Below are 13,144 nucleotides of genomic sequence, written 5' to 3' on the forward strand. Positions count from 1 at the left end.
AGCAAACATCTGTGGGAACAAGGAAAGCAAGTATGAAAGCAAGAGAGACCAGGGGCGGGAGCAGGAGCGAGGGACGAGAACTATGGTAAAGACCCCAAAACTGATTTTTAGAAATGATGAACCAGTAAAGTCTCTTGTTTATAAGCCATGCCAATTCATAAGGCAAAATAAAGTTTGAGGCTATATAAAAATATATTTGAATGGAAAATGAGAGAATTCTAAACTCCTAAGAAAACTACGATGGGAACAAGCAAATACATTACTGTGGAGGAAAAAAAAATACAGCACAACAACACAAATGAATCTCAAATGCATTATGCTAAGTGAAAGAAGCCTGACTCCAAAGGCTACATGTTGTATGATTCCATTTATAGGACAGACTTGAATGTGGTATATGTATACAATGGAATATTATTCAGCCATAAGAAGGGAGGATATCCTGCCATTTTTTTTTTTTTTTAAGATTTTATTTATTTATTTGACAGAGAGAGAGAACAAGCACAAGCAGGGGGAGCAGCCGGCAGAGGGAGAGGGAGAAGCAGGCTCCCCGCTGAGCAGGGAGCCCGATGCGGGGCTCGATCCCAGCACCCTGGGATCATGACCTGAGCCGAAGGCAGACACCTAACCGATTAAGCCACCCAGGTGCCCCATATCCTGCCATTTGTGACAGCATGGATGGACCTTGAGCACATTATGCTATGTGAGATAAGTCAGACAAAGCCAATTACTGTCTGATATTACTATGTGGAATCTAAACAGTCACACTTATAAAAAACAGCAAGTAAAGTGGTGGTTACCAGGGGACAGGGGTTAGAGATTAAGACCGACTTTATTTAAGGGTGCCAACTTGTAACTTGCTTGTAAATAAGCCATAGAGATCTAGTGTATAATGAATATAGATAACAATATGGTACTACAATTATGTAATATGATAAATATCACTACAACGCCAATCATGTTATATTATACAAATGTATCAAAGTAACACACTAGGCCCCATAAATTTATACAGTGTAAAAACTTGCCCAAAAAAAGACTTGAAAGGACAAAACTATAGGGACAGAAAATAGATCAGCAGTTATCAGGGCCTGGAGGATAAAAGGAAGGGTTGACTAAAAACCACACGGAAAAATTTTGTAGCATGATGGGACTGTTCTATATCTTAACTATGGTGGTGATTACACAAGTATATATGTTTGTCAAAATTTACAGAACTTTACACTAAAAGGGTGAATTTTACCATATATAAATTATCTTTAATAAAAAAAGGAATGAAATTAAAGAGCTTAAAACAACTTTATAATGATGAGCAATTAAAATATGGTTTGTGTCATCAAATAGACACATAAAAGAAAATTACCAGAATCATTTCTACAATATAATAGCCAATATATTATTATTTTTTAAAGATCTATTTGAGAGATAGAGAGAGCACATGAACACTGGGGGGAGCAGAGGGAGAGGGAGAGAATCCCAAGCAGACTTCCCACAGAGCACGAAGCCTGTTGCTGGGCTCAATCTCAGGACCCTGAGATCATGACCTGAGCCAAAATCAAGAGTTAGACGCTCAACCGACTGAGCTATGCAGGTGCCCCCAACATATTATTTTAAAATGAAATGTCAAATGTATAGCCAGTTATATTTTTTAAAAATAACTAAATATATTTTTACTGTCTCATGAATAGTTAACATGTAAAAATAAAATTATTCATTCACATTCCTTTTCTTAAATATCCTCTCATAAGAAACAATCTAGGAATAAGAAAATAAACATTAAATATTTTTCTTAGTTATGTATTCATAGCTTGTTACCATATATTCTCTTTCATTGTACATTTGCACTTAAAACTTGATCTTATATAGTCAGAAAAACAAGTTGTCTCTCAAGATGAAAACAAAACTTATAACAATGTTCCTTTATTTTTTTTTTTATTTTATTTTTTTTAAGATTTTTATTTATTTGCGAGAGAGAGAATGAGAGACAGAGAGCATGAGAGCGAGGAGGGTCAGAGGGAGAAGCAGACTCCCTGCTGAGCAGGGAGCCCAATGTGGGACTCGATCCCGGGACTCCAGGATCATGACCTGAGCCGAAGGCAGTCGCTCAACCAACTGAGCCACCCAGGCGCCCAACAATGTTCCTTTAATATAGCAATATGAGTAAGCATGTACTTAGTCATATTTTAGAATCTGGCATTGTTACAGCCCAGTGGAAATGATATATTTTCAGGATACAATTAAAAGGATATAGAACAAATCTGTAAAATCAAGTACCAATTAGACGTAACAGATCACGTTGCCTTTCTCCTGTTTGTGGAATAGTATGAGTGACAGACATGAAGGGTAAGGGATAGTTGGACATTTATGAAAATTACAAAAGAGCAAAGAATTAGAAGGATAAGATAACTTAAAAGCATGCTTTTCCAGAAGTAAATATTACAAATTGATCAAAATTATAGATTTAAAATTATTTTATTTGGGACAACACAAAGTCAGGCTGTCCAGTGAATTCTATTTTTAGTTATAGGAATATACATTCTCTATAACATAGGACAAGGTAAAACACATTGAAATGTGCATGTTTGCAAGCTTACATCACTGCTAGAAACTCTCAGGACTTATAATCCCTTACCTTCTGAGAAGGAATCTTTGTTGCTGTTCTCCTTGTTTGTCTGCACCAAGACAAACCTTGATTGCCACAAGAAAAGCAGCCGGAATAAAGAAAGAGACCACACTTTGCATGACGGGAGGGCACACTTCATGGGGTGTATACACTTGGTATGACTGTATGTGTTGCACAACGGGTGGATGGGGCAGCAGAGCAGTGAAGGACTGATCTAGATGAGGCTCTAAAAACTTTTTAGCAGTACCCAGGAGAAGAAGAAAGATGCCTCAAGAGATTTGGGGCAAAACTTCCTATGTGGCACACTGTATAAAACCGTGTCACTCCCTTTAAGCCAAACTGCACCAAAGGTATGTAGTATTCCTGCAGCTGGGAGTTGTGTTTCCTTTAAAGCAGCACAATGCATAGGCTGGACCATGTGGCAGCCCGACATTTTATGTGGGTTCTAAAAATGTATGTCTGTGTGTGTGAAGTCCATCAAAAAGGGGAGCTCTAATTTTAAAAGACAAAGTTTATCAAACAGCTTATCCAACTCCACACTTTATTTCTGGATTGGTGACGCCTCGAGCTAAATATATGAATGAGCACAGGACCAAAGCAAAATTGTGAAGAAATTAATATTTTGGAAAGTTAATGACACACACTTCAGGGGACAGAATGCCAGGTGGTTATTTATTCTTCTTAACCCAAACATGATCAACCCCATGTCCACTCTACCTTCTCTGCTTGTTTCAGTGTTCTGGTTAAACGAGGGGAGGCTCCATTCCTGACAGAGAAGGGGAGGAGTGGTGTGAAAATATCCAGCGGGCTAAGATAATAGAAGAATAATACTTTTGAATTTTAACTGAGTCCCCCTGAGCTGCATAAGCAAAGTTATTTGTGGTAACTGTTGTTAGTTTAAATTGTTTTTATCTTTTTCTTCCATTCCTTCATTTATGTGTGTTTATGGCTGTAAAGGGAGAACATGTTTACAGCTTCAAATTTGGTTCTATGTATTTCAAAAAAGAGTTTAATTGAAAATAATCTAAAAACTAATCCAGGCTCTTTTTAATTTTGGAGGAAATAACCTACCCAACATCACACAATAGTTACAGACAGACCAAGTACCAGAATGCAAGTCTCCTAGCACTTAACACAGAACACTGCATAGTAAACCAACTGACTATTTTACTAGCTGCGATAATAATTATACTTTCCAGAAGAATCCATCTTCATTCACATTCTAATATGCATTATTATTACTAAAGAAGTGCTTTAATACAAAATTTCCAACTCAGAAAGGGAGGGAGAATACACTGGACTAGCCAGATGCTATGAGGGCACTGGGTGTCTAAGGAGCCAGAGAAGAGTAGCAAAAGATGTAAGTTAGTAATTTTTTAAAAAGGAAAAAGTGGGGTAATTATGTAATAAAAGCCCACTTTGCCTTGTTTCACAGTTTTCCAAGGGCTACACATTCACTGATGGTATAATAAAGTATCAGAATGATTTTGAGAGATTTCATAATTCAGTCTGGAGGAAGGAGAAGGGAAAAAGAAAAATGAGAAGAAGGGAGGCAAAGAAGAGAGCCCTCCTCCTTCATTATCAGTAGAAAAGATTAGAGACTCCTTTCCCTATTTTCAAGATATTTAAAATAAAATTGCTGAGCAAGTTAGTGCATATTTCAAATACGGACATAATATGTGAGAGGGAGATCTATAGAGCATTAGGTTTATAAGAAAATAATCAATGGGGATTAAAGAGTGCACTTGTCATGAGCACCAGGTGATATATGGAAGTGTTGATTCACTAGATTGTACACCTGAAACTAATATTACACTGTAGGTTAACAAAATGTAAATTAAATAAAAACTTAAAAAGAAAATAATATATGTATTTGTATGATGTTTTATGGAAAGTTGTATCCCTTACCCATACCTCAGTTATGGGTATCCAAAAGCAATGTAAGCAAGTTCAAGAGTGAGATTTTAAATTTGGAGACATGGACCTTCCATCAAATCATAAGTCCTCCATCTGCTCTATTTAAGGATAGATACTGGAAGAATGAGACAAAAGAGAAGTTGTAAATTTATGGTGTGTGTGCCAACACAAAGAAGGAAAGCCATCTAAATCTAAAGGTTTTCAGAAGAGACTTGGCTTAACCCCTTTCCTCCCATCTTCCCCACAGAAATACTTCGTATGCCAATGTTGTATCCATAATGTAGCCTTTAGAAATATCTATGGACCCTATCTATGCTACTCATATTAAGATATAATTATGAAATAATATGATTAAATGTCATTTTGACTGTACTAAGCATTATTATATTGTAGCACTCAACTACTGAGCATTTGTTCTTGTCCAGAAACATAAGCATCCATTCACACCTTTCAAAAGTTAAGTGTAGGGGCGCCTGGGTGGCTCAGTCGTTAAGTGTCTGCCTTCGGCTCAGGTCATGATCCCAGGGTCCTGGGATCGAGCCCCGCATCGGGCTCCCTGCTCGGCGGGAAGCCTGCTTCTCCCTCTCCCTCTGCCCACCCCCTCCTCATGTTCTCTCTCTCTCTCAAATAAATAAATAAAAATCTTAAAAAAAAAAAAAGTTAAGTGTAATATTGTTTCTCAGATCGGAATAAAAAGGATACAAAACACTGAACTTGAAGTAGGTCCACCAGAGAGCAGAGCCACATCTTGGTCAATACAGTAGTGAACAGTTTTCCCAAATGTGATATGGTATAAAATAAGTCCAAGATGAAAAAGTAAGGTGAAAAGTAATTTCAGTCACACAGAAAGTGAGGCAATGATATAGACAGAAGTAATTTCTTGGACCTCCAACAACTCATTCATTCTTTCATTTAGTTTTAGAGCTGTTACCTGATGCAAGGCACTGTTCTAAGCATTGGGTTAGAACACTGAAGAGAACAAAATCCCTGGCTCCATGGAAAGTATATTCTCATTGGGAGGACATATGATAAATAAACAACTTTCTAAAATGTCAGCTGACGATGGTGCTGTGGGGAAAAGTAATGCACGGAAAGGTGGCAAAGCACGATCTATGAGGATTTGTTATCTGATACAGGACAGTCTTCTCCAATAAGGATATGTTTGAGCAGAGGCATGAAATTTGTGAAGATATCCGATTGTAGAGCATTTCAGACGGAGAACACAGAGAAAAATTCTGGGAATCAGCTTCTCCTGTTTTGATAAATACCAAGGAAGCCAGTGTGGCGAGAGTTGACCGAACAAGAGGAAAATGCTAGGAAAGAATGTCAGATAGGTAGCAGGGGTCAAATAACATGGACTTATATAAGGTCTTTGTCTTTTATTCTCAGGGACATAAGAAGCTGCTGGAAGGTTTATAGAGAAGAGTGACATAATCACATATTTTTAAAAGATCGCTGTGCTGTGTGGGGAACAAACCGTGGTGCCTAGAGAGAGAAGAGGGAGATAAATAGCTACTGCTATTTAACAATTCTGGGAGGAGATGATGGTGTCTATCTGATCAGATGGGTAGCGGCGCTGGTACCAACTAGATGTATAAAACAAGATTTTTTTTTTTTTTTTTTTGAGGGGGCACTTAGCTAAACTAAAGGCAGACCGAGAAAGGGGAAAAAAAATCGAAGACAAAAAAGAAAGTAAAGAGTTAGCTAGAGGCATACAGATATAGATCACCCAAATCCTGGAACATAACTTTGGGTGAAGTAATGGTGAGGAATAGTTCTTAAGGATGTTGGGGATCTTTTTTTTAAATGAGATGATTTTATGACAGTCTACATATGCTAAGATGTTAAGCTATTTGGATTAGTGTACTATAAGTTTCTCCTCGCTATCTGCCAGTGAGAAATTTTATAAATGCTTTCTCTGAAATATGTCTACCACTGATTTTTTTCTTACCCCCTAAAATACACTTTAAGAAAGTTTGTTATTTTTTTAAATTGAGAAAAAGTTGCAAAATGATGGCTGTAGTTGTGTATATGTACCAAGATGATACAAAACTAAAATAATACAAAAAAACTCTCACAGAATATGTCATTATAAAAGTTGAGAAGAAATGAATACCACAGAAACTTTACACTATTTCTAGTAGCATGCCTTATTTGAGGAATTCAAAGTTAATTTCCTTAACTTCCTTAAAAAAAGTATAACATTCTCATGGTATAAATCTTTTAGGCTTATGTTAAAAGATCTTTAAAAAGAAACACTAAAAACTTAAATAAATTTTAAGTCAACATTGTCTTCCACAAAGTATATTTTAAGCCTTCCAAGATAGAAATCAAGAGAAATTAAGGAACATTAATAAACTAAAAATGCTGAGAGCTTTTAAATCCCTGGGGATTCATTTGCTTCACAGCAATGTGCTTTTACAACATTTAAATTTTATTTGCTTTTGCTAATAAAAATAATTTGCCATAGAGACAGGAATGAAGACATATTTGTCAATATAATGGGAAGAAGGTATGTCCTAGAGATCCCTGGTAGATTGTAGGAAGAGGGAAGGATACAACTGAATGGGAAATATAATTAAATTGGTAGAGTATAGGTCCAAGAACACATATTTCAAATATCAAGGAATTTATAAGGTTGAACCTGGCCTGCATAAATAATTTATGGAGAAAATGTGTTTTAAATAAAATTTTAGATAAAATTATATAAATTGAAGTAACACAGAATTTCAATTGTTCATAGAAAGCAAGTTGGACAGGTGAAGAAATACAAGAGTAAACAAAGTTCATAATTACAAAATGAAAAAGTATTAGGATCCAAAGCTGTAAAACATTAAAATATAATGTAGCTTTGAAAATGAAATGGATGTGATAACAGTCTACCTCCTTTTTGAGCCCTGATACCCTTAATTTGGCTGCTTGGCAAACTGTATAGGTAAACACAAATTCCCAGTCACTCCAATTATAAAATTGAAATTATGCTCCTAAGAATTAGAATAATACTTAGTAATACCACATTCGAGAAAACAGCAAATTACTGAAGCATCTATATAGAGAAAAAGAGTTTTAATACATACTGAAAATAAGTCACCACATACATACAGGTTTACTTTTTCATCTTAATATTAATAGTGTTGGAACATAATGCATCTAAATCTTCTTTAAGGACCTCTCCAGCATCTCAATGTTCTAACGTTAACCTTTTAATTAGTCACAACAGTTCCTCACATTTCACCAAAATTACTCTCTTTTTTGTTTGTTTTGTCTGGAAAATTGGGGGTGGGGTATGGATAAATACACTGAGCAGAGCAAAAGACTATATACAAAAATACATCAGAGGCAATGACAAGGCAAAAGTAAGTCAGCAAATGGAAATAAGTACCCATTTATTTTAATAGGTAAGAATACCCACAGGGAAAGAATATTCCACAGGAAATAATATTCTACTATGTGAGAATTTATGTAATTCAATAGTAATGAATTTTCACATAAGCAATGCTGAGCTTAAGGGGGAAAAAAAGTAATAGTATTTTTAGACAATCCCCCCCAAACTATGCTTAGTTAGGCTGCTGAAAGAAATATTAATGGGGTCCACTTACAGGTTCTGAAAAACAAATGAAGAAGCTAAAGTTCTAGAAGAACTCCATAAAAACGTAATGAAAAAGACTTAAGCCTCATGAAGAAAAAAAAAAGAAAAAACTCTAAGAACCTAAAGTATTTTACTTGATAAAGACTATGGAAGTGATATGACTCGAAGCCAAGTATATGAAGAGATATCAAAGTTGGATCTAAGAAGGTATTTACATCATCTAAAGAAAGAATAGAACTAAAGTAAACTATGGCATATAACATTTGATTTAGGCATTAGATTCTCTATGAATCATAAACACAGGAATATGTTTAAGGAAAGTTGCAAGCACCTGGATTACTTTTTCAGACCCTTAAGAAAATATGCAATAGTCGTTCTGGGTTGGTTCTGATCAAGTTTCTTAGAACTCTATGAATCAGGGGGTACATAATTAAAGTTACTTTGAAAATCTATGTAAATCTTAAGCTCTCACAGGGCCTGATTTAAGAAACAGGATTTATTTTATTCAAAGGGCAGAATGAATCTGGGCACTGGTTAGAACATTTGGGATCCATTCATTTATCAGTAAGAGTACTATCATCTATCACAAAGTTAAAGAAAAAAAATAGTTTGAGTGGGTCAAGAATTAGTATTCATGTAATGAAATTGTTATTATTTCTGAATTCAACAGTGATTTGCAGTTTTGTCTAGCAACAATCGTGTCAAGAGAACTTCTCAGTGACATTGTCTTCTTACAAGTCAATGGCTTCTTTCTGACTTAATTTAGAGAGGCAGAAAATATGTGACCACTTCCACCATTCAGTTTTCTATCAGTATTATAACTAATAGCTGATCTAACATGAGACTATCAACACAGAAATAGACAAGGGTGATGAGGCAGAGCCAGCTATAAATCCTTAAAAATATCACAAATAATATGCCCTTTATGTAATTGAGTTCCGTATCCCTCACATTTTCTCTTGAAATAAAAATGTCTGGTAAATTTGTCTGGCTATGTTCATTACACTGTTATATGCCCTATGAGTCTCAGTCAAACCATGAAGTTATTTTCACATATTTAAATATACTTTTCATAAAGTATAATCCCAATAGCTATGCAAAGAGAGTTGGTCTATGTTTTTAAATTCTTGCTTGTACAAAAGGAATAGAACTTCTCATTACAGGTTATCTGTAAATTTAAAGTTCACCTTTTTTCCTAGTTTTATGGTGTGCCACATACAACAATTTCCCCCTATTTAGGTTTTTATAATATTACAAGGATTTATTTTATTTGTAAAAGCAAAACCACTGTACTATCATCAGTGCAAAGAAATAAAACTTTGATGACAGTTTATTTAGACACAACCATTAATAAATCTATTCATGTCTTAATGCAATCAAGGGTCTCCTTCCACCCAGAGTATGCATTCTATGAAAACAATATTCAAGTCTAAAATTTCCATCACTCTGAATCCCAAAACATAAGTTGAGAAATTTTGATAAGCAGTTAAAAATAGTTTATAATTGTTATTTGTATATAATTTCCTTTGATTATTCTAGTACCCATTGTAGTGCAATAGTAACACACTAATAATCTATGTATAAAAAGAAAGCATGTATTGTACTGTTTAAATTGAATGGTAAAAAGTGTTCCAATAGTGAACTTTATGCTGATCTTTTTAAAATTGAGCGTCCTCTCTCCCTTACCTACAGGGATGTATCATCAGGTTTCCAGTCTCCTCTTTAAAAGTTAGTAACTTAATCACAATTAAACATTTATTTCACTTAGTTTTGGGTAACGATGAAATAGTGGGGTTCTTAAGCAAGTACTGAATTGAACAACCATTGAACATGGGTATAGTTAAGCAATAAAAATTGAAGGAAGGAAGGAAGGAAGGGATGGATGAATGGAGGGAGGGAGGGAGAGAGGAAGGAAGGAAAGAAGGAAAGAAAAAACGACTTTTAAAAAGCTTCAAAACCAAAATGAAATTTTATGACCCTAATGATTATCGTGTGTATAACTTTATTACCTGCTTTATTAATGGCATACACAAATAAATCAAAATTGTAAATTAATTGTTTAACACTACTAAACAAACACTACATTTTAAAATTCCACTACACTGAGAATATACTTATCCATAACTCATAGTGACAGAAAAGATAAACAGGCCCCTTGACAACTTAAAACATTTCCCGAGGTACGCCACAATGCAAGATTGAAGAGGAAAATATCTGAAAGCTCATCCTTGCTTCAGTGTTGACCTCTAACATGGACTTGCTATTAAACACACCCCTCCTGTCTCCACCGCTGCCTAGCCAAATTATTTGAGTTAGAAGAGCGTGCAAAGATGTGCCTTCCAGGCAAACTTTTGTTTTCTAAAAGTTAATCTCTCCAAACACTTCCAGTTGGAAAACGTCCACTTCAGCTACTTGACACCAGGGCGTCACTTTCTCCCCTCGGCTTACCTGCTCCTACTTAATTATTCTTCCAAGTAGACTCTGGGCACGTTGGGGAGGTAGCTCTTTAAGCACTTCTGAATCCATGATGACTATATATGTACACATCTTACACACTCCCACAGGTCTTTCACACCCTTTCTCCCTCCGGGGCCGTTCTCAGCACTCACCCAGGCCACGTCGGGAACGCCTGCCCACCTGGGAGCAGATAGTACTCAAGGAATAATCCTCAAGATCAAGAAACTGACTGGATTTCAACATGTGGTGAGAGAAAATGGGGGTGGGGGTGGGGTTGAAGCATTACAGATAGCAGCTGTCCATTAAGTGGTTTAAATCTGTTGGTTAAAAAGCTGAATAAACAAATACACAGATGGGTCTAGATCCTTGGGGATTCCGGAGTCTGAGGAGCCCCCTGAGCAAGTGTCCAGTTTGGCCTCTCTGGAGTCGTCCCTATGCAAAACTCGCACCGGTTGCGCTCTCAAAAGCCCCAGACTCGCACGTGTCTTTCCCCTCCCGTTCCTCCTAATCGGTGTCACCCCACGCGCCCGGTGCCCTGAGAGACTTACCTACGAGATCTCAGAGGCTGAGGATAGTAGGGCAACTTTTCCTCCCTGCTCTAGACAGGCCCAAACGCCCTCAGCAAGCGAGGGTCCACGACGACGCTCGCGCAGAGGTCGGGGTGTCTGGGCGCGTCCTGGCCTGCGGGGCGGGGAGAGGCGCTCGGGAGACACGCGGGCGACGCGCTGGCGGCGCGCGCGGCCACCCAGTGGGTCCCGCCGTGCAGCCGCCGCATGTGAGCCGCGGCGAGCGCGAAGGGCCGTCGGGACCCGAGCTCTGCTGGGGTCACAGCCAACCCCGCGCTCCCGACTGCCCTCCGCTCGCCCGGGGCCTCCACGGATTTACAGGTAAAAGACAACCGAGAAGCCCTCCCTTTCTCCGCAAGGTGCCCGCGCCCCTCCCACATTCCCTCCCTAAAGAACCGGGAGGTGCGAGTTCACCCTAAACCCACCCACAGAGTGAGGAGACCTTTCTAAAGCACAGTAAAAGTAAGACTAGGTGAGATCCCGCGTGAAGCGGGTCCTGCTAACCGTGGACAGGGGAAAGAGCGTGATCGGGGGCAGCAGTCAAGATGCACCATTATCCCGAAGCATCACTAGGGGCCAGGAGTTTCTTCACTCGAGAAACAGGAGTGTCCCCTCTCCGCCTCTAGTTCCCAGGGAAGTACTTCTTAAATGAACGCTGAAGCGCCCAACTTAGAGACGGACGAGCTGCATGCACTTGCCCAATTGAGTAAATAAAGGTCAGCAGTTGGATCAATAAAGTGTGTGCTTCCAACCGCCAGATGTTTTTACTGTTGTTTCTCCTCCCAGGGGTAAGGGGGGAAGGGAGGAAAAGGAAGAGACAACAAACAATAAAAATAAAAGAGTAAACAAACACACATCTGGTGTTTCGACACACATTCTCCTCCAGCCGCGGTCTCTCTGGACGAGGCAATATTTTGCATATTCAAAACTAAAAATCATACGTGAGCCAACGGCAATCTCCCCTCTGTCGATTCTCCCTTCCCCCATCACAATGCAAAATGAAAAAGAACAACAAGTGGTGATGTTGGGTCCGGAAGGCGACCCCGACGCTGAGCCGAAATTTGACACATGTCACACCCGCCCCGCCGCACCGAGCGCTGCGGCTGGGGCGAAACTTTGCCGCCGCCGCCGCCGCCGCCGGAGGAGCGCGCAGCAGAGTAAAGTCGCAGCCCGGCCCGGCGTGGAGGTGGCTGGGACGGGGTGGGGTGCGGAGGTGCAGCGCGCCAGAGTGAGGACGAAGAAACTTACCGCGACCTGGGACGCCTGGGCAGCGTCCCGGGAGGTGGCACCCGCGGCGCCGAGGCAGAAGCCCCCAAACAACACACCCACGAGCGAGTCCCGGCAGCTGCTGCCGCGAGTGGGGGGCGCGCCCTGGGGCGGGGGGGCGGAGGAAGCCGCAGCCAGCAGACGCGGCCGCCGCATAAATAACCGGGACGGGCGCTCGCGGGCGGGCTGCGGGTGGCGCGGGGCTCGAGCCGGGGCGCAGCGGCCGCCGCGGAGCTGCACGCGCCGGCGTGTCTCGCGCTTTCTCGGAGGCTCGCGCTGTCTCGCGCTGCCTCTCCCCCCACCCGGATCTGTGTGTGTGTCTGTATGTGTGTCTATGTGTGTGAGTGTGCGCTGGCGGGCGCGCGCACCCGGCCGCGCGCGCGTGTTGTTGGCAATGCAAACTGTACACACACTGCGCGCGGAGCCGCCTCTCCTCCGAGGGGCGGGGTGGGGGAAGGGACGCCTCGGAGGATTCTAAAGTACTGCTGGGCCACTTGTTTGTTTTGTTTCACTTTGCGTTGTTATTGTTGGTTGTTGTTGTTGTTCCCAAAAGTGGTTTGGAACCAGCCGGTTAGAATGCCTGTCGCCCCCATCCACCTATCTCCCCCGGTGCCCCAACTTCTTTAAGGGAGGGGGAAACGCGGAGCAGAATATTGTTCGGATTTGCAGTGGAGCCTCCTGGCTGACGTCAGGTCCACCTGCTATGTAAACAACTCGCTGGAGAACTTG

General features: G+C 40.0%; 1 protein-coding gene across 1 annotated transcript in view; it reads right to left on the reverse strand.

Annotated features, from left to right (window-relative positions):
- FOXP2 (forkhead box P2) overlaps positions 1-12,020 on the reverse strand; it is a 541,506-nt gene extending 529,486 nt beyond the window's left edge. Inside the window, exon 1 of the mRNA XM_032401732.1 lies at positions 11,132-12,020. The gene's annotated coding sequence lies outside the window, so the exon portion shown is untranslated. The remainder of the gene's footprint in view (positions 1-11,131) is intronic.
- Between the last annotated feature and the right edge of the window lie 1,124 nt (positions 12,021-13,144).

The sequence above is a fragment of the Phoca vitulina genome, unplaced genomic scaffold (genome assembly GCF_004348235.1).
Source record: "Phoca vitulina isolate PV1807 unplaced genomic scaffold, GSC_HSeal_1.0 scaffold4, whole genome shotgun sequence".
NCBI lineage: Eukaryota > Metazoa > Chordata > Mammalia > Carnivora > Phocidae > Phoca > Phoca vitulina.